At 36.9% G+C, this 20,812-nt stretch overlaps 1 long non-coding RNA gene and 1 other non-coding gene across 2 annotated transcripts; both read right to left on the bottom strand.

Annotated features, from left to right (window-relative positions):
• Positions 1 to 1,905: 1,905 nt before the first annotated feature.
• On the bottom strand, positions 1,906 to 4,646 carry LOC110383675 (uncharacterized). Its single transcript, XR_010276741.1, has 4 exons — positions 4,435 to 4,646; positions 3,806 to 3,971; positions 2,942 to 3,136; positions 1,906 to 2,465 (listed from the first exon to the last, which is right to left on the bottom strand). It is a non-coding gene; the product is annotated as an uncharacterized LOC110383675 (transcript).
• Positions 4,647 to 9,358: 4,712 nt separating this feature from the next.
• Positions 9,359 to 10,974, bottom strand: LOC135117261 (uncharacterized). Its single transcript, XR_010276751.1, has 3 exons — positions 10,652 to 10,974; positions 10,103 to 10,356; positions 9,359 to 9,521 (listed from the first exon to the last, which is right to left on the bottom strand). It is a non-coding gene; the product is annotated as an uncharacterized LOC135117261 (long non-coding RNA).
• Between the last annotated feature and the right edge of the window lie 9,838 nt (positions 10,975 to 20,812).

The raw sequence follows: 20,812 nt of genomic DNA on the forward strand, positions 1-20,812 counted from the left end.
TTTTTATTTTCTAGTTTTTAGTATCAAATGAAAATGCCTACCGAATATTCCTCATTCTATCTAATTCATTTAGTGCATCATTATTACACGGTCTCTTACCTGACAAGTTATTACAATCTAATTCCTCAATACATAGCCCTTCCAGATACTTTTTTTTTTAACGACCCCAAAAATCATCACATGACCTCTCCTGCTGTGGGTCAGCAGCGGTGAGGGAGTGCCAGACTCTTGACTAAAAATCGTTTTGTTCCGTCGTAGGCCTTTATGTACCAGGGCCGCGGTAACTCTTTCGAACAATCTCGCAGCCCAGGCAAGCCTTGGCCCTGTTGGGCCCCGCTGGAGTTACTGACAGTTTTCTAGTTGTGAAGCCCTTTCATTTGATACCCATATTGGTGGAATTGATAAAAAATTGTTATCAGCCATTTGGTAGCGGCGGCCATCTTAGATTTCAATTTTGCATAGTAAATTGTATTCTACTTGTTGAGACCCTTCATTTGATACCCATGTTGATGGGATTTATAAAACCTAAGTTATCCGCCATTTTGTAGAGGCCGCCATCTTGGATTTTAATTTTATATAGTACATTGTATTCTACTGGTTGAGAACTTTCATTTGATACCTATATTGATGGGATTGATAAAACCTACGTTATCCGCCATCTTAGATTTCAATTTTGCATAGTAAATTGTATTCTACTTGTTGAGACCTTTCATTTGATACCCATGTTGATGGGATTTATAAAACCTAAGTTATCTGCCATTTTTTAGAGGCCGCCATCTTGGATTTTAATTTTATATAGTACATTGTATTCTACTGGTTGAGAACTTTCATTTGATACCCATATTGATGGGATTGATAAAACCTACGTTATCCGCCATTTTGTAGCGGCCGCCATCTTGGATTTCAATTTTTTATAGTATATTGTATTCTGCTTGTTGAGCCCTTTCATTTGATACCCATATTGATGGGATTGATAAAATCTACGTTATGCGCCATTTTGTGCCGGCGGCCATATTGGATATACAATGTTATTGATATTACTATATTGTATTGTCATCGGAATTAAAGGTGTATACAAAATTTCAGATTAATCGGTTGACAGGAAGAGGGTGAAATTTGAATTACTAAATTTGACCCAAGAAAGAATGAATAAATAATAAAACAAACGGGGTGAGCTAAATAAAACCGTTTAATAAAACTCACGCTGTTGAAGTTTTAAAGCTATTTAATATTACACACTAAAAAATATAAAAGACTAGTAATTTATTTAAATATCTCAAAATTAATACTTTAAACCTAGACAAATAATAATTTTGTCGTCTTGTGTTGCGTCAGTATAATAGTGAATAACTTATTATTAATCAAAAGCTCTATGATGGGGATGTATAAAGAAACATCATTTCAATAGTAACCTCATAACAAGTACAACAATTTGTTTTATCTTTTATATAAAAAATTGTTCCGTGTAAACAGTCCTTATTTTAAATAGTTTATTATCACGAAATAAAAACAAAAAAATTGGTAACAAAAAACTGTAAAAGTGACTGTGCAATAATCTACCTTTTTCATATTTGAATGATATGACATTTTGAACGTGTTGCCGATATTTTTGGCTATGATAATATTATTATTATTTTTTAATACAAACACGTTTACGTTTTTATTACAAAGACGTTTCGTAATACGTTGTATATAGAAGTCCTGTATCTACTATCTATCCTCCTATTTTTGAAATTAGCAATTTAACAAAATATATCTACCAACTTTTACACTATACTTATGCTAAAAGGCTGAAGAGATTTTGTTCACTAATCTCAGAAACTACTGGCTTGATTTGAAAATAGTATTTCTGTGTAGTAGCCCGTTTATGCAGGAAGGCTACAGGCTACTTTTTATCAGGGTAGGCGGTGGGTAACGAGGTTCTAATGACGCTTGGTATCGACAGATCAGTAGCTTGATTCTGCTAAGTTCATAACTTAATTAAATTAACAGGATAACTCAATACATATTTTAACCTTAGCGGACATTCTGCTACTAATTTAAGACTAATATAAGAATCGTATTTCAATGACTTGCCGTTCTTCTGACATTTGGTCTATAGGGTTGTAAAACATTTGCAGACAATATGACTCATTACTGAATCACAGAAAAGGATACTACGTTTATAAAAAAAAAATAGCCCAATGCCACATACGCTTCAATGGTAAGTGAATCTTAATTGAATATCAATCGTAATGTCGCTTAAGTAACACTTAGCAGAATCAAGCCCCTGTAATACCAGACCAATTAGACTCTAGATGCGAAGTTAGCACTTTATAATCTCTATATTGCTCATGGGTGCGCGTGAGTTCGTCTGACTCCCAACTTCTGAATTGTTCCGACAATAGTCGACTTTTTGCGAGCTCTCCTGGCTTCGTACTGTCGTGCTCACCGTGTTTTCTGATGTCGGCCATTTTAATATATATCTGTACGCAAGAAGAAAACATTTATTAACTCTTTAGGTACCTATATTACTTGATAAACCTTTAATTAAAAATAATAAAGCAGCTGAATTGATTAAGACTGTACATATAAAGTTAATTCTTAGAAAAAAAAGTGACTATAGCGCTGCAGTTTTGCGCGGCTGCGCGTTTTATAAATGATGATCATTGCGGTAACACTATTTTTTCTTGCGGCTAAAGATGCATTCAAACCAAAAAGTCGTGCGAAATTAGGTAGTCAGAGTGACCGATCACCTTTTACAACATTATAAGGGTGCGTCTACACGGTGCATGTAGCTGGAGCAAGCTACCATGCGCAAGTGACAAGTGACAAGAGCACGCGCTGAACCTGCACGTTTTTAAAATATATGTAACCTGCGCATGTTCCTTAACATGCACAAGCTACTTGCACCGTGTAGATGCACCCTAAGTAGTTTAAAAAGAGATACAAAAATACAAACCTTTTAATTAAATTTCTCCATGAATGCCCTTGACACTTAAAATTCAAGTAGAGAATAAAAGGGAAGGTCAGATAGTGAAGGTCACTGTAGTAGCTAAACAGTTCATAATAAGGAAAAAGCTTTGACATGAAATCAAGGGTGAAATTCATCTCTGCAAGTAACATTACAACGAATATCTTCACATAGATATGGACCCTGAAACAAAAGAATAATTTATAAGTAACTTATCAGGCTATGCAAAGTTATTGAGTTAAAAATAGTAAGTTGACTGGTAAGGTGGAGGAAACTATTTTACAAAGAAAACTTTTTTCTATTTGCATTAGTTATGAGAGTTCATATTTAATCACAATATTATAGTACCTATAACAAACAAGCAAAGTTTGAAATAGCTGATTTAATAATCTTGTGAAAAAATAATGAGAATTAAAAATAAAGTTTCTTTGAGAAAGTTGTTGTAATCATGGGTAAAATCACGTGTTCAAGTATCGGTCTCTAATTACCAGTCACCCTATATAAAATTTTAATTTTAACATTTGTAACACCTGCCATTAGTCGTGGTAGCCTAGTGGGTAAAGAACCAACCTCTCGAGTATGAGGGCGTGGTTTCGATTCCAGGTCAGGAAAGTACCAATGCAACTTTTCTAAGTTTGTATGTACTTTCTAAGCCTATCTTAGACACCAATGGCTGATAAAAAGGTGAAGGAAAACATCTTGAGGAAACCTGGACTATAAAGTCTGAAATCACCAACCCGCATTAAGCGAGCGTGATGATTAATGCTCAATCCTTCTCCGTGTGAGAGCAGGCCTGTGCCTAGCAGTGGGACGATAAAAAGGCTGTAATATAACATAACATTTAACACCTACCATTGCTCTTCCTTATTAACATGGGTATTACTATCTTCAGCTTGAAGTACTACGCTGGTCTGCTTTTTAATTTTGTGAATCTTTCGGATTGTTAGTCCAAATATTATCAAATTTATAACTAATAAAAAGCACACGGGCCCGTACTGATAAATTGCTTTGCTGTAACCTGGACATAAAACATTTTAATATTACAAAGAGTCATTTTCGCAGGGAAATATTGTAATACAGAATTGACGGAGTAAGTGAAGTGAGTATGGTAAGCTTTTAGGATTATGGCGTCTTTAGGCTACATTTGGCAAAAAAGGACGCTGTCAAAACCGCCTAAAACAGTAAATAATCGTCATCATCATCAACTTAGGCCCTCATCGACCTCCAACCATCCCGGTCTTGGGCTAAGTAAGTCATCATCTTCCGAGTCTTTTTCCCAACTATGTTGGGGTCGGCTCCCAGACTAACTGGATGCAGCTGAGTACCAGTGCTTTACAAGGAGCGTCTGCTTGTCTGACCACCTCAAATCAGTTTCCAAGGCAACTCAATACCCCTTGGTTAGACAGGCTTCTGACTACCCGTTCCGTTTGACTTTTAAGTACCTACATAATAGAAAAAAGAGCAACAAATACAATGCATACCACGTAAAGCATTGCATCCTTCATTTTGTATGTTTGGCATCAGTTCGTTGTCTTTCTTGAACTCGGAGAACTCGAGCGAAGCAAGCAAGACAGTCAGTGATGCCGGCATACCAATCCCGTACACGAAGTAGAGAAACAAGCGAATGCGGGATTGTAAGCCATGTCCTGACATGGGCCTGCTGCTACTGCGGAATCGTAGGAAAAAACATTTAACAAACAAAATGAAACCGACTTCTATATTATACCTACACCTTCTTCTATGTCCAAAAATACTACGCTGAAAACCGCATCTCAATCGGTTTAGCGAAACGTGACATAATCGCGCACGATAGGTACAAAATAAAACTTCTTTTTTAAGTTGGTTAAAAATAGCTGTTACCTATTTCCTTCATTCCTAAACAATGAATCTACTCATGAATTTTTTTAAACCGTCGTAGGTACCTTCGTTAATTATATTATTACTAACCTGATAGTCCACCACATATCGTAACACATAATGTTTCGCCAGAAGAAACTCAATAGAAAGAAGAAATAGTACAGGAACGCTGAAAAAAGAAACCTCAGAGTAAGAAGAATTAGATATAGAGAATTTGCATTAACTTACAAAAAGATGACCTTAAAATTCAAAATCTACATGTCTATTACAGTTGCTTATTTCAGAAGAAAAAGTAATGATGCAACTTTACTCTTGTAAACAGTCCTTCTTTTTGTAAAAAAGATTAAAAAATCTGTCAGACAAAAGAATCTTGAGTGGTGTGACTATAATTCTAAGCTCGATGGGTGTGACCCACAACGTAGAAAGACTAGATGTAATCTGAAATATTAAATCCCATTCGAATAAAATTATTTTAGCCAGGTGGGATTTAACAGAGAACAGAACAGAGTCCCTACAAAAAGGGAATTAGTACGGTATGGATTAAGTATCAACGTTGTAAAACTCTAATCTGTACTAATACTATAAACAGGAAAAAAAAAATACAGAAACTACCGGACCGACTTTAAAATTCATTCACTGTTGGAAAGCTACACTCTTTCCGAGTAACATAGGCTATACTTTATCCAGGTAAGGGCTGTAGTTCCCGTAGGCTAGTATCCTAATATACTTACTGAAGTAAAGGCACATATTCCGATTGGCTTTCTCCCTCATTATAAAAATGATCTCAACGAATTTTACTATGGCACATAGTAGGAAACTGATCAGGTAAGCTATGATTAGCAACTTGTGGCGGGGTCTTAGCTCCGGTAACAATCCATACACGATCACATTCAATACCATGAAGACACAGCTGATCACCAAACCTGAAAAAGTAGAAATTAGAAAATATAATTGAAGTCTAAGAAGTGGCCTAGTGGGTAAAGAACCAATCTGACAAGTACGAGTGCGTGGGTTCGATACCAGGTCAGGCAAGTAGGTACCACAGCAACTTTTCTAAGTTTGTACGTACTTTCTTAGTATAGGTATCTTGGATAGCAATGATTGTTTTTCGGAGGGCACGTCAAACTGTACCTAGGACCTGGCAGTCGTTACGGGTAGTCAGAAGCCAGTGAGACTGACACTAGTATCAAGGGGTATTGGGATGCCCGGGTAACAAGGTTGAGGAGTTCATGTCAGCTGCATGTCATGTTAGACTGGAAGCCGACATTTATTAGGGAAAAAGGCTTGGAAGATGATGACATAACATTGAGAAAGTCTACAACCAGTCCTTAATGGATTACGTTGCTCTGGTAATTGAGTTGAGGAGATCAGACAGGCAGGTTTTCATGCTCCATGAAAAGTCTAGGTACTTAGATGCCTACGTTTAGACTGGAATCCGACCTCAACATGGTGGAAAAATGCTCGGCAGATGACCTTCGAATTAACCTTTTTGAGTTTATTTTATTGTTAGACGATAGAAAAGTTGAAAAAACTTGTTTCAATAAACCAGTTAGTCTACAAACTAGTTCTAAAATGCAGTCTATTTATAAAGAGGAAATTCCTATCAACAAAAGTTTTATTTTAAAGTAAAGTTGTGTGTAGTTACATGTTATCTATACATATAATAAATCTGTAGAAAAGTAATTTTTGTACATTGAAGAAATTTGCAAAAAAAAATAGCCAGCATGTTAAAGGATAACTAACAGAACCCATTTCCATCATTTTTGTCATTTTTGTCTGTTTGTCTGTTTGTCTGTTTATCTGTTTGTTTGTTCGGGATTCACGTAAAATCTACGAATTCAATGCAGACAATGCTTATATACAAAAATTCTACGTAACTTGGGGTATTACTTAGTTTTTGTTTCATCGAAATCGATTCACTCTATCAAAAGATATGATTAATTTTGTGAATTCAAGATGTAAAATATTACGACACGCAATCTGTTTGTCAAAACTGTACATTTGAATGTTGTACTTATATTAGTTGATCGGCCTATTATTAACCTTTACACAGAAAATCACACCTTCATAAGTAACTTCGGAAGAAAAAAAATATGAAAATTGTGTTTAGCCAAGGTTAAAGTAGCTCCATCTGTGGTAATCTGTGTTAAATAAAATACATAAAATTTGTCAAAGGAGCGAGGTAGTAAATGACAATAAATTACCATACATTCTTTATAGAGGATTATTATTTCAACAGATGGAGTTGTGTATTTTCCGTAATTCACCATATTTTAACACGTAGTGTAATTTTTCGATAGACATTTCAATAGTGTTTGTCAGTTTGCCGTGCCACATCAAAATCCAATTATAATTATTACCTTGATGAAAGGAAAATAATAGTTCTCAGCCAAATTTAAAACGGTGCCATCTAAATTATTTTTTGAACATTATGTCAAAAATGATGACTTTAGTATAACAATTAATTATCATTTAAAGTTACAGATGGAGTTTATATCAGGATTTTTTCATAAACATAGTTTAGCTTATCTTCCACTAATGTGGTGGCCTTAAAACAAATTACTTTGAGTGAGTAGTATTAAGTAGACCTTCATTATTTTTTTCTGATGCAAAATATGTAAACTTAATCCTAGAAGAAAGGAGGATCTGTCTCTCGCAAGCGCTGCTAAGCGTGAGGTAGGTAGGTAATGTAGGATTCTGTAGCTTTAAGAACAAGCCCAGATACAAAGTGCAGATAAGAAATGGGAGCTTTCTCGATTTAATACCATACACACGTAAAATGCTTTATGCGTCTGAAAACGTACAAATTGCGCGTCGCATACCAGAGACATGCTTACTTTCAACTTCTGATCGCAAATACACTGGTCACGATTACGAACAGTCTCAGTAAGACCCGAGCCAAGTCTAAAAAAACACCTTTTATATAAAACTACGTTTGATGTCATTCAATCACAAAGACAGAATTGTTTTCTGTTGCAAATCCTATCCACCTGTATCCTATCCTAATCCAGCATGCTTTGCAGGTGTGCATTGCACAAAAACCAATGGTAACCTGGTAAATGGTAAATGGTATTCGAGAAGTCAAAAGAGTCGACCTGCCAACGTCAGCTTCTGCACTAAGCAAGTGTTCTTAATAGTACCATCAGAATTACATTCATCGTTGAATGAGGTAAATAAATTTTCAGAAACCACAATAACAGTAGGAGCCAAAGCATATGATCGCTTCATAGAGCTCTGATTGGCCCCAGGTGACCAAGTCAGGTCTGATTTGTTCGTTCATCAGATCTTTGAAAGTGTTTCGGTGGATACTTACTGTCGTCCTGTGTGACACAAAATATGGTATATAAACGTCCTCCGCAAGAGCGAAATTTTCCCGGTGTGCGGTAGTAACGCACAATATACAACACTTCTGTTTCTTTCGATTTGCTGGCTCCACCAATAAATGACAAATTGCAAGCGTATATTTTGAAAATCTTGGCAAAACTGCAGGTTTCAAGTACGAACACATGAAGTGGACTCTCACAGATACGTACATTTTGCCTATTCGTGAACTAATGCAAACATTTCGGTGGAGTCCCGGCTTAGGCCTCCCCCACATTAGGCGTGCGCGATCCTCGGGCGTGTGAGTAGCGCGTGCGTCGCGGGCACGCTGCGTGAGCGTCGCGTTTTGCTGCCCTGCGGCATTTGCAGCGCGCTCGACTTGACGTTTAACTGCTAAGGCGTTTAGCGGGCGGCGGGGATAGCGGGCGAAGGGGTAAGAACGCAACTCGAGCGCCGCGTGCTCGCCGCGAGCGCGTCGCTTGCACTCTTCACACATGCCGCAGGGCAGCAAAACGCGACGTTCACGCAGCGCGCTCGCGACGCCCGCGCTACTCACACGCCCGAGGATCGCGCACGCCTAATGTGGGGTCAGCCTTACCATAGTGAGTAAGTGCACAGAAAATCCCCGTCATACAAGTGTTTCTCCCCAGTAGTGAAACTATCCTACCCTATGCGCCTGCTGATGATGATGACTCATTTTATCATCCATCCAGCTATTCCCCAACTATGTTGGTGTTGGCTTCCAGTCACCGAATCTGTTTGAGTAGGTACCAATATTTTGCTTGGAGCCTACCAACCTATCTACCTATCTTCAATCCAGTCAACTACACAAGCCGACATCCATGGTAAGACTGACAGACTTTCTGGCTTCTGATTAGTCGCAGCAGCTGCAGAAAATGTACAAATGACAGCTTTGTCAGACTCAAAGCATATAGACATATGTAGATTATAACTGTTTCCTGTGAAAACTACTTACGCACCATACGTAATAATTTTCCAAATTGGCTGACTAGATCCAGAGATATTCACAACGTCACAAACTTTACTTCTTTTGTTTAGATAAATGGTCACATCCACAACACAACCTTGATCAATGAATTTATGCGACTGCTAAGTGGTAATCCTAATTATACTGTCACGTGAAAGAATGCACCTACGGGATAAGTAGTATTTTGACTATTCTATATTGCCCACGCAGACGAAGTTGCGGGCAACAGCTAGTGATTATATAAAAATGCCTCCTTTCTCTGCGAGTCCTCAGATGACAAACCAAGGCATTTAATTGGATTTCATTATCTTCTGTAATGAACAAGTCCAAACAATACTCGTTTACTTTGAAGACCAGCTCGGGGCCCATAGCTGAAGTCGTCTCTACCATTATGGTGCCATCCTGAAAAAATAATTGATTAAACTGTAAATATGAGATACGCCTTTGAAAGTTTTAACCAAAAAAATATAAAACACGCTTTTATCAAGCAATAAAAACTAAAAAACAATTCAGACATTTAGTTTGATGAAGTAAAGCGTTTATGTTATCTTAACTCTTTTCAATATGGCGTTATGTCCAATAACGCCATATTGGATAATAGATAATTTATTTTTTTAAACACGGCTATATGTTTACAAACTATAGGTATTGTTACATAAGGTGTTAAAATTAAGTAAAGTTAAGTTAAAATTAAAGTTAATCACAGAAATAACAAGTGGCACACTTTTTTTCTAATCCTATCAATTCTACATAATCATGCCTACAACCTAAATGCGAAAATTTATAAGTCTGTCATACGTATGTGAGTATATTTTTTTAATATAACACACACCTACTAAAACTATATTAAGATGGAATTTGATGACACTGGACAACTTGGTTTGAAGGCAGCCCAAAACTGAGCAAGCGGAAAGTGTCATGCGTACAAGCTTGGCTTTATAACGCGCGACAAATACGCCAGTGTGAAAGCATTAAAAACTTACCGACTGTAACCGTACGCCTGTATTCGGTATAACCGGTTCCTCTGATCCACAGTTTACATAGCCATACAAAAAATAGAGTTCATTTCCTGCGTTGATACCTTTCATCAGTTTATACCCTTGCCACACTGGAGGGTTAAACTCGTCTTGCGTCCTTAAACGAGTGCATCTGTTTGTTGTCTGGTTGAACCCCAGTGAGTGGTAACAGCACTTTCTGGCACATGTTCTGTTGTTTGGACATAAACCCTTCGAACGATCTGTAAAATTGCATTCATTGTCTTTATTTGCTAGATATTATCACATTGAGTTGATCATTTCATACGGATTACGGAGAACTAGTGGTGGTGCTCTGTGATCTCGGTCCGTGATAGCCTGTGCTACCAATTTCACACAAACAACAAAAAAATCAGCCCAAAATATATAATATCTATATAAATAAATAAAAGTATGTACTTTAATTCTTTGCTACCCTTTTAAGTCAACTAAATAGATATGTAGGCAGGTTCTGAGCTGGGCTTGCCTAAAGTCTTTCAAGCTGTGTTGTGAACTAACCGTATAGTTTGGGACTGAGAAACTGAGGATGCCGTGTATGAATGTTGGCATATTGTAATATTTTGTCATCGATATCATCGTATTCAAAATAACTGTAATCCTCTTCAGAGCTACTGATTTCGTAATCATGCCAATAATAGGGCTTTACTTCGTTAGGTCTTTTCAAATTGTATTTGTTACTCCGAAACATTTGCAGCACTGGTATACCGCAATAACTCGTAATGAAGAGGTGACTTAACACAAACAGTGATAAGGTAACATCACTATACCACATTTTAGTACAAGGATAACAAAAGGTAGTTTCACACGACCGTTACGGACAGTTTTCTTGTAGAGACTATTGTATTATTATCAAATGTCAATAGAACCTGCTAGACAGATTGTAGTTGTATTAGTAATTTGAATAGTCTCAAAAGTATTTGCGTTGAACATGTTTTGAATGAGTTCCATTTGTTAGAATAATTTGTGGTGGTCAGTTTTTTCCTCACTTTTCCTGTTTAAGTTTTAGAATCACCTTATTACACACTAGCTGCTTGCCGGGGCTGAGAAGTAAGTGCTTTTCTGGAATGATTATAATTCCTATGTAGTTTTATATGGGGGAAATTTTATGATAAAACGATACTCCGATCGTGGTGGAAATTAGTTTATTTAGTCCTCTTAGGAAGTAGCACAATAAAATAGTTAGAAAATATCTTCGACTGATCGCAATCTCAATCCGACTTCTTCCGTCTTGTCTTCCAGTCTTTTCATTCGGTCGTCGTTCACTCTTAGGGTCGGTTCATATCTGACAGAAAATGCGACTAGCGTATCATAAATGTATGATCGACGCACTAACGCATCATCGGTTAGGTGTGAATGATTGAATGTTTTACCTATACTTATTTGTCAGTTCTGGCGTTATGCGACCGATAAAACGCGACGCATATTCCGTTAGATATGAACCGATCCTTAATTTACTCATCCATTCCTTACTAGTCCTTCATAATATATGTACGTTCCCTTTCAATTAAAACGCAGTCCACACCACATATTTAGGAATGAATCCCAGTGAAACTGCGCCTTACAGATTTATACGAGCAAGCGCGTCTGAGCAAAATGCTCAAGCTCCTTCATAGGGGCTTTTTGTTATTCGTCATTTATATTTTCTTTTTTATATTTTTATTTATATTTAAAAGTCGAGGTGGCCTAGTGGGTAAAGAACCAATCTCTCGAGTATGAGGGTGTGGGTTCGATTCCAGTTCAGGCAAGTACCAATGCAACTTCTAAGTATATCTTGGACATCAATGGCTGATAAGAAGGTGAAGGAAAACATCTTGAGGAAACCTGGACCATATAGTCTGAAATCATCAACCCGCATTGAGCAAGCGTGGTGATTAATGCTCAATCCTTCTCCGTATGAGAGGAGGCCTTAGCCCAGCAATGGGACGATAAAAAGGCTGTAACAGTATTTATATTTTCAATATTTAATAGTAAAAGGATACCACGGAATAAATGAAACACTATAGTAATTGAGTAGTAAACTTAGTTTATTAAGGGAACAAATATAATGACCACCATAAAATGCTTTGATACCCTAAGTTTTGTAACCAGAAATATCTACTGAACACCAGAAAAATAAAGTCTAAAAATGTAATAGTACCAGCTATTTTAGTCACGACTTCACTTTAAATTGTATTCGACCACCAAATTTAGTAAATGATCACCAACTTTTGACGACCAAATTAATGTATTATTTTTGCCTAAATAAGTCACTGTGATTGCCATAAAATGTAGGCTTATTACCAAATAAAGTATTATGATGTCATATTAAGTTATGTGTCCGGCTTGCAATGCATGCGTGAGTGTCAGTATGACGAGTGACAGGGGAAAATGGAAGAAAATGACATATTGCGCCGACGCCAAGTAAAATTGGGAACAGGGCAGGAGAAAGAAGAAGAAGAATGTGTTTCTCAATACACTCTTATCGCACTGTTTAGAGGCATGCAATAGACAATTTTCCAGGCTAGTGCAGGAAAAGGGTCCCCATAATGTTATTACATTTATTTTATCAGGCCGAACTTATTTTTTTGGAGTCAGTTTACTTAAACAGGATAGCAAGATGTAAAAACTTTTTTGATGATCTTTTACTACTTTTGGTGATCATTTACTACTTTTGGGATAACAATGATTTTTTTTGGACTCATTTTGCTTAAATAGGATAGCAAAATTTAAAAACTTTGGTTATAATCTTACTTTAAAATGGTGGTTTAATTTTGGTGATCATTTACTATTTTTGGCTTACGCATGATTTATTTTGGAGTAATTTCACTTAAATAGGATAGCAAAGTGTTAAAACTTTGGTGATAGTTTTACATTAAAATGCGAGTTTCATTTTGGTGATCATTTACTATTTTTGTCTGCTGTTTGTTACTATATCTGGTGATCAGTTAAACATAAGCCGTTTATTAATACTGTTTAATTTAATTCAAATGATTTAATGTCACAAGAATACAATAAGCAGCTTAGTTATTAGGTGATAGTTAACAATTAAATTTTCCCTAATAACTAAACAATATAAACCTAAATATTTTCCAGCTTCTGTGTTTGGCAATTTATAGGTATAATCTATCTATTTCATATCGTTTGTTGCGTCACATGATGATGATCATGTCTATATGATGATGATTGTATTTATTTCTTGTCAACAAAAATGGCGAAATGCCGGTTACATTTGTTGAAAAAATATATCATTCACACGCTCATATCCCAGTAGTGAAGTCGTGGTGGCCTAGTGGGTAAAGAACCAACCTCTCAAGTGTGAGGGCGCGGGTTCGATTCCAGGTCAGGCGAGTACCAATGCAACTTTTCTAAGTTTGTATGTACTTTCTAAGTACCTATATCTTAGACACCAACGACTGTGTTTCGGATGGCACGTTAAACTGTAGGTCCCGGCTGTCATTGAACACCCTTGGCAGTCGTTACGGGTAGTCAGAAGCCAGTAAGTCTGACGCCAGTCTAACCAAGGGGTATTGGGTTGCCCGGGTAACTGGGTTGAAGAGGCAGTCGCTTCTTGTAAAGCACTGGTATTTACCCAGCTGAATCGGGTTAGACTGGAAGCCGACCCCAAACATGGTTGGGAAAAAGGCTCGGAGAATGAGGATGATGACGCTCATATCCCAGTATTCTAGATATACCGACGGTATCGCCTTGCTATCGTCCGCAAGCAAATCGCAGTCAGGATTGACGTCCAAGAGTGCTTGGAATTGATGGTTCTGAACGAGCGACCGTCTGGCTTATTATTTTTTTTATTTAAACTTTATTATCAGGCATCAATGGCCCATGGAGAAATACCTTATGGGAACTGCAAACAGCCTTTGCCTCCTACAACATCATCCTTCGAGCCTTTTTCCCAACTATGTTGGGATCGGCTTCCAGTCTATGCCGCCTACAACTATTAGGTATATACTACTATGGTTGAATCAATTCTGGACTATGCCCTCGATTGCTATGGTCTCACATTTAAATCATACATTGATAAGCTAGAAGATATTCAAATTAGATTTATTAAACTGCTTGTAGATAGGAAAACTAAAAATAAATATAAAAATGATTACTATAAGTTGTTTAAAATATGTAAAATTTTACCTGTTAGTAAGAAACATAAATACCTTATTGCAATTAACAACCATGGCAATCGAGAGTATAACTCATTAACAAGGGTCAACAATAAGTGTACCACGAGGGCTATGACCTCGGGTAAGTTCGTTGTCCCTAACACACTAAGGAAACGTATTCCATACATACTCAACGGATTACCTGAGGACATAAGAAATGAAACCAAAAAAAGTAGATTTAAAAGTAAGTTAAAAAAACATCTCTTGCATAATTTACCCTAAACATTGATTTGTAATATTATAGTACATATAACTAAGCACTTCATTTGTTAAAATAAATTGTATTTTAATTAGATAATAAATATAAGTTGATCCCACAGTCAAACTGCTTTTACAGTTTTGTGGGACATTGTAATTAGTTCTTAAGTTTACTGTGTATTTTTCTAATAAATAAATAAATAAATAATAATAACACAATACTTTAAAAAATGCAAATTAAGTTTTATTATCACATATTAATCATTAGATTCTAGAAGTAGCAGTTTCTAGTAACTTGAAATATTTATTAATACTGATCTATTTGGTTTGCTTATGCATATTTAAATACTTATGTAAATATTAAAACTGAACTATTTATAAAATCATTCTTAAATGCTAAACACATGTATACACACAGAATTAGTTTTTTTTTGCAAAAATATTTGGCTATCCTCTAATATTATAATTAGGTATTCTATTTTCCTCATTGTTTTGTCAATTGTGAAATCCTTTCTTTATATCTAGTTTTTTTAATACCTTCTTAAACTAAAGATAATAAACAATCTTGACAGTTGAAGTATTTGTAAACTCAGTTTAAAAGTAAAGTAAATTGAAATTATAACGACTACATTACTGAATTAGTTGTAACATTTTTTATAGCAGAACATTCATTTGTATTTGTGTTAAAGTCCTAAGTATCAAGATTATTCATCTTTATTGAAGTAGCTATAGAAGTGGCAAGTGAGTCATCTACTGCACACATCAGACAGACGAGCTGTTTAAGCATAATTTAAATACCCATGTATTTTTTTTAATGGAATTTCCACGCATTTGCAACGTAACACAACTTTGTATGTGTGTAACAGTGTTCACACTAGCGGATTTCTCGCTCGGTTTTACCTTTCGCAGCAAAACTGAGCGTAGGTATACCTACGCGTGACATATTCTGAGTGGCAATAATCTGTCGCACGGTTCTAAATGTCAAATTTGTATAGGTAAATCCCGTACAAACCAAGCGTTTTAGATAAGAAAAAGCGAGCACAAAATCCACCAGTGTGTAACTCACCACTAAATACCCTATAAAAAAATGTACTCTGTGCCGCTTAATGTCGCTTTTAGCTACAATATCTATGGTCACCGTAGGACCAGGGAATATTTTTCTTTATTAAAGTCAACCTTATAACTTCAGAGATAAAGTAGAATATCTATTAAAGACTTGTTATTGCACTATATAGCATCTGTACTGGGTTACGTTATCTACACTCAATTGCGAGAGACAACTTTTTTCGCAGATCAACGCACTGCTAGCTACAATATTTATGTAGGTGTTTTGACTGCGCTCGTGTACTAATAAATGAAGGTATAATGTGGTGTATGGTAAAAGTGACGGTAAGATGAAAGACAGCGATAGAAAACACTGGAATCAGTGTTCAGTCGCCCGTTTGTGCCCAGCGTCGCGTCCCAGTCCCAGTCCCAGTCCCAGTCCGATCCCAGTCGCGTTTGTACGAAGCCGATGATTGCAGCACGAAGCTGGACTCAGAAGTACGAGGGACTTAAGGTCATGGCACATTATAGCGGCACGGCAACAGCACGGCTGCGGCACGGCGACGCCTCGAATTAAGACTACGGCCAGCTCGCCGCCCGCGCGCTGGCCGCGAGGTGTAAGCTTGCTGTCACCGCAAACTTAATATTATTTTAAGACAGTTATGATTGAACACGACGTAATGACGTTGTTTCGCTGCCGACTCGGAGTCGGCGCGTAATGAGCATGCCGTCGGCGCGCTGTACGCATGAGGTCCGCTCGCTTGCAGCACGCGGGCTGCGAGCCGAGTTGTGTGGTAGCGGCAAGCGCGCTGACTGCTCGCCGTTGGCTTTTTCATATTGACATTACAAAATATATTATAATATACACGATTTAATGCTTTAAATTGAATGACAACTTAAATGCTGGTGTGGAGCCGTGCTGTTGCGGTGCCGCTATACTGTGCCATAACCCTTAGGCCCGAAATTAATTGCAGGTTGGTGGACACTCGTCGGTATCTGTGAGTATTTTATATCTAAAACAAAAACAGAAGGATATTAGAAATCAAGTACCTAGGTATAGTTATCGGCACGGATATTGAGCCCTGACCTTCACCTGCGCAGAAGCGATTTATTGGTTTATTGCCTTATGTGTACAGTGCGCAAAGCGATCCCCACTCTTCCGCCGAGAGCTCAATATCCGTGCCGATAACTATAGCGACGCCTTAGAGTGAAAACCTCGTTAGTGCAGAAAAATAAATTTTCAGGATAAGGATTAGTATTCGATATTTTTTACGATTATCTTCCAAGAAATGCAATAAAAAAATATTGCATTTCCGAGGTTTTCATTCTAAGACGACGATAGGTACTTTTAATTAATAATCTTCTTCAAAATTCCAGCTCAAAACTACGTAAAAATAACTCATTCGCTCTCGCTGTACCAACAGCAAGAGGGGCATTTGATAATTCCCCAAAACAAAAAAATATTTAAAGGAAGAGAATATATTGAAAGTCTAAAAATCTGTAAATTAAGAAATGGGAAGGTTAGACAGGAAGCATACACAAATATTCTTGAGGTAGACTGCCCATTTTCACCAAAAAATACCTAAATTTGGGGATCTCTTAAGAGCATTTTCGGTACGCTTGATAAGAATTTAGTTTTAACTAAAGTTAAGGTGTCCCTTATAACCTTAAAGTAAACTTAAGGACAATGGGCAATTCCGGTCCAAATGTCCATCACGAACGAGACCTATATGGCTAGAGACAGCCAGTTAAATATAGAACATTTTTTGTTATGAAAGTAAAAAAAAAATAATGCCAGAAAAAAGTTTTAGCAAAATCAAATAAAACATCCTATTCATTTTTCCAATTACTGTTCGTGATGTTCGATTTTCGTACTTTCTGTAACTTCTGACGAAATGGAATTGTTCATTATTAGAGAGATGACACCACCACTTACATCGAACTTTCTTAGATCCAGGAACCGCTGAGTATATTTTAAGTACTTCTCGCGCCTCAATTGGTTAGTGATTAGTACATCCATTGGGCAAAAAAATATGGGCTGTTTATATGCAAATGTGTCTTACTCATCTTAGTTTTAGATAAAGTGCGGAAATGGAAGTGGAATAAAATAAAAAATGATAATGATTACATACAAAAACTACCGAAAATTAAGAATAGATTTTTTTGGCTATAACTTTTTTTTGGCATTGTTTTTTTTTTTTACTTTTTAGCAAAAGTTACTCTAAATTAAGCGGACTATTTAATTATCTCATTCGTGGTGGAAATTTGGACCAAACTTCATACATTCTTGCCCAATCTCCTTTGGGGGCCCGATTCGTGCCTCCCTAAACAACTCCTATCCTTATATAATTACATAATACAAACATAATAATATTTCGAATTGTTTCTGGCTACGTATCTATAAAAAATACAGATGTCTCTTGGGACCTACAGTTTAACGCGGCTTCAAAAAATAATAATAAAAGTCCCTCATCTAAAGCCCAATTTGTGCTATCTGCTTAGCTCTCGATTGGTCAAAATAATTTAATTTTGATTGAATTATGAAAATAATAAATTTTACTCACTTTTCACAACTCACGCATAACCCGGAGATAAACACCTCATCACTTGGGCAAAGACACCGACTGATTAAGTGTCTTTTGAAAATTAAATGATTTAAAGTTCCTGGTTCGACTGCCGAGTCGGCAATTGGTTGTGCCGAACATAGCTCGACTAATGCGGCAACACAAAAAAATATAATAAGTTTTGAAGTACTCATTTTGAATTTTGCTTACGACACGACTGCTTGGTAAAAAATCTAAAGAATGAATGACTCTCTTCAAGCAGCTACAATCATAATTTATATATGAGCGCTCCCACAATTGGGAATTCCACGAAAGCAAAATGTTTATACAATGCATACTCTGAATCTTATTAGAGCACTGTATCCTACTGCTTATAATTACTTTTCATCTAGTCACTTCCAATCTAAATTCCTCAATCCAGATAACTGACCAATACGGTTGTCCACTTTTTTCAATAAAGAGTGGTTATAATATGACGATATAAAGGATTCTGTATAAAATCATCTTCATGTTTTTATAACGCTACCCATATCGATACCACAAACGCTACCCGTTTAGCACTTATTTTAATTAGAGAAACTTCTAATATATTTAAGTAAAAGCCTAGCCTTTTCCCAACTACCTTGGAGTCGGCTATCAATAACTGGATGGAACTCTACCCGAGTTTAACAAGGAGCGACCTCATCTTATAATGGCGTCCACGGCCGATTTCAACCACGGCGGCTGTTCTCATATCAGGAGATCAGCCAGCTGCGCAGGACATATTATCGTGCACGAGCATTTCCGTAGACACTGGTGCACTCACAATTCTTTCTCTCTCATAGTCCCATAGGACGGCAATCCGATACGACCGGAGAGGGATCCTTCACAGGACTGACATTACGTGCTCTCCAATGGACGGGCATATCAATCACCGACCAGGTTCCGGGCCGGGAATCGGACCCGAGACCTCGTGGTCAGCAGCAGCGCTTGCGACAGCTAGACCAACGAGGCAGAGATATAACTGTAACTGTACATACGAATGTCACCCGAAGTTTCCACCCGATGCATACCTGATTTTTAAGGTTTTTCTTGATTTATATGGATGGAAACTCTCAGACCAGAAGATCCTGATTTGATGACAAAAGGACCCATGGTAATGGTAAGTCGGCGTTCATATAAAGAAGTCCAGGCGTTAGTCCAGACGTCTTCGAAAACTTTAGTAAAAAAAAAGGTAATGTATACAACGTTTAACCGGTGTGTGTCATAACCTCAAAGCACACTCATAATGACTCAGTATGATATTTATCAAATAGTCCGAACTCGTCATGAGTGTATCGTAAGATCAATAAAAGGATATGATTGTACAGTGACAAATTGCACGAAGCGTAAACTCAGTATGTTCATTCATGCATGCGTTCATCACGTAAGCCGTTCACCCGGGGTCGCGGGATTGTTCGAAAGAGTACGTAACGGTAAGCCCTTTATGTAAGAAGGAACATGGTGGGTTTTAGTCACTAAGAGCTAAGTAAGAGTAAGAGTCTGCTAACCCACAGCGGGAGGGGTTATTTGATGATTTCCCTTAAAAAAAATGGTGAACATGAGCACGAAAGCGTAGACGTTGGTTCACCTCCAAATAAATTGTTTTCAATTTTGACATACAAGTAAACCGTTGTTTTCAGAAAAATATGGGCATTTATGTTATTGGTCAAAGTGGGATAGGAAAACGAGTATAGACTACAACATTAACTTGTAATACAACAACGAGCCGCTCTATGAGATGTTCGAGTGTATCATCCTTTTACGAACAAAACGTCGAGCACGCTCGCCTGTTTGTTACAAACCAACGAGCATATTGGTATAACATTTCGTCGAGCGTATTGGTGTAACATTTCGTCGAGCCAAGTGCGAGCGATGCGCGGTTGCGGGGTGACGCGGAAGGAGAGGGACGAAAGACTCGCTCGCTGTGAGCATTTACCCGTAACATAACGCCGCGCATTCGCACGAACGTTACATTACATGGAAATGCTTTGGAGACGACTTTCCTAAATGATGAATTAGATTAAAATTTGTTACTGTAAATAGTAAGTTATGAGTTTATTGTAGAGTTTACTTTTGAAATTTTATGTAAGTCTTATTTAGTTTTTTATTTTGTATTCATTAAGTTTTTTTTTTTTTTTTCTATTTAGAATTTTTTGTATTTTAGTTTTGTCGATTTTTATTTTTATTTAGAGTTTGGGTAGAATTTTAACTTAAAAATGTGTAATATTATAAGTTTTTAATATAATTAAGTTAAATTGTCAACGTCAACAAATTCTTTGCATGCCGTAAGGCGAAATGTATTGAGACAATAGGTATAAATTAATTTATCACCATTATCTGTAACATACATTTTCAGCAAATAAACGATTTCTATTTCTATTTCTGAGCTTTTGCCTGTATTCTACCATTCGCTAGAATGTTACATTACACAGAAATGCTCGAGAAAATGTTATAGTCTATACTCACCCAAACATGACTCGTTCACGAATTACGATTCTTGCTGACGTAGTCGATAAACGATGAATCTGGTAATTAGTCATTATCACTTTACCAAGAAAATCTCGCTACGAAGAGCAGTACATAAATGGTCAGCTGACATAAGTCGCAAAAAAATCTATCAGCACCCAAAACCAAATACGTTCGAAAGAGAAGGCCCAGCGCATACCGCGGGTAGCGCGTCG

This window comes from Helicoverpa armigera, chromosome 8 (assembly GCF_030705265.1).
Source record: "Helicoverpa armigera isolate CAAS_96S chromosome 8, ASM3070526v1, whole genome shotgun sequence".
Lineage (NCBI taxonomy): Eukaryota > Metazoa > Arthropoda > Insecta > Lepidoptera > Noctuidae > Helicoverpa > Helicoverpa armigera.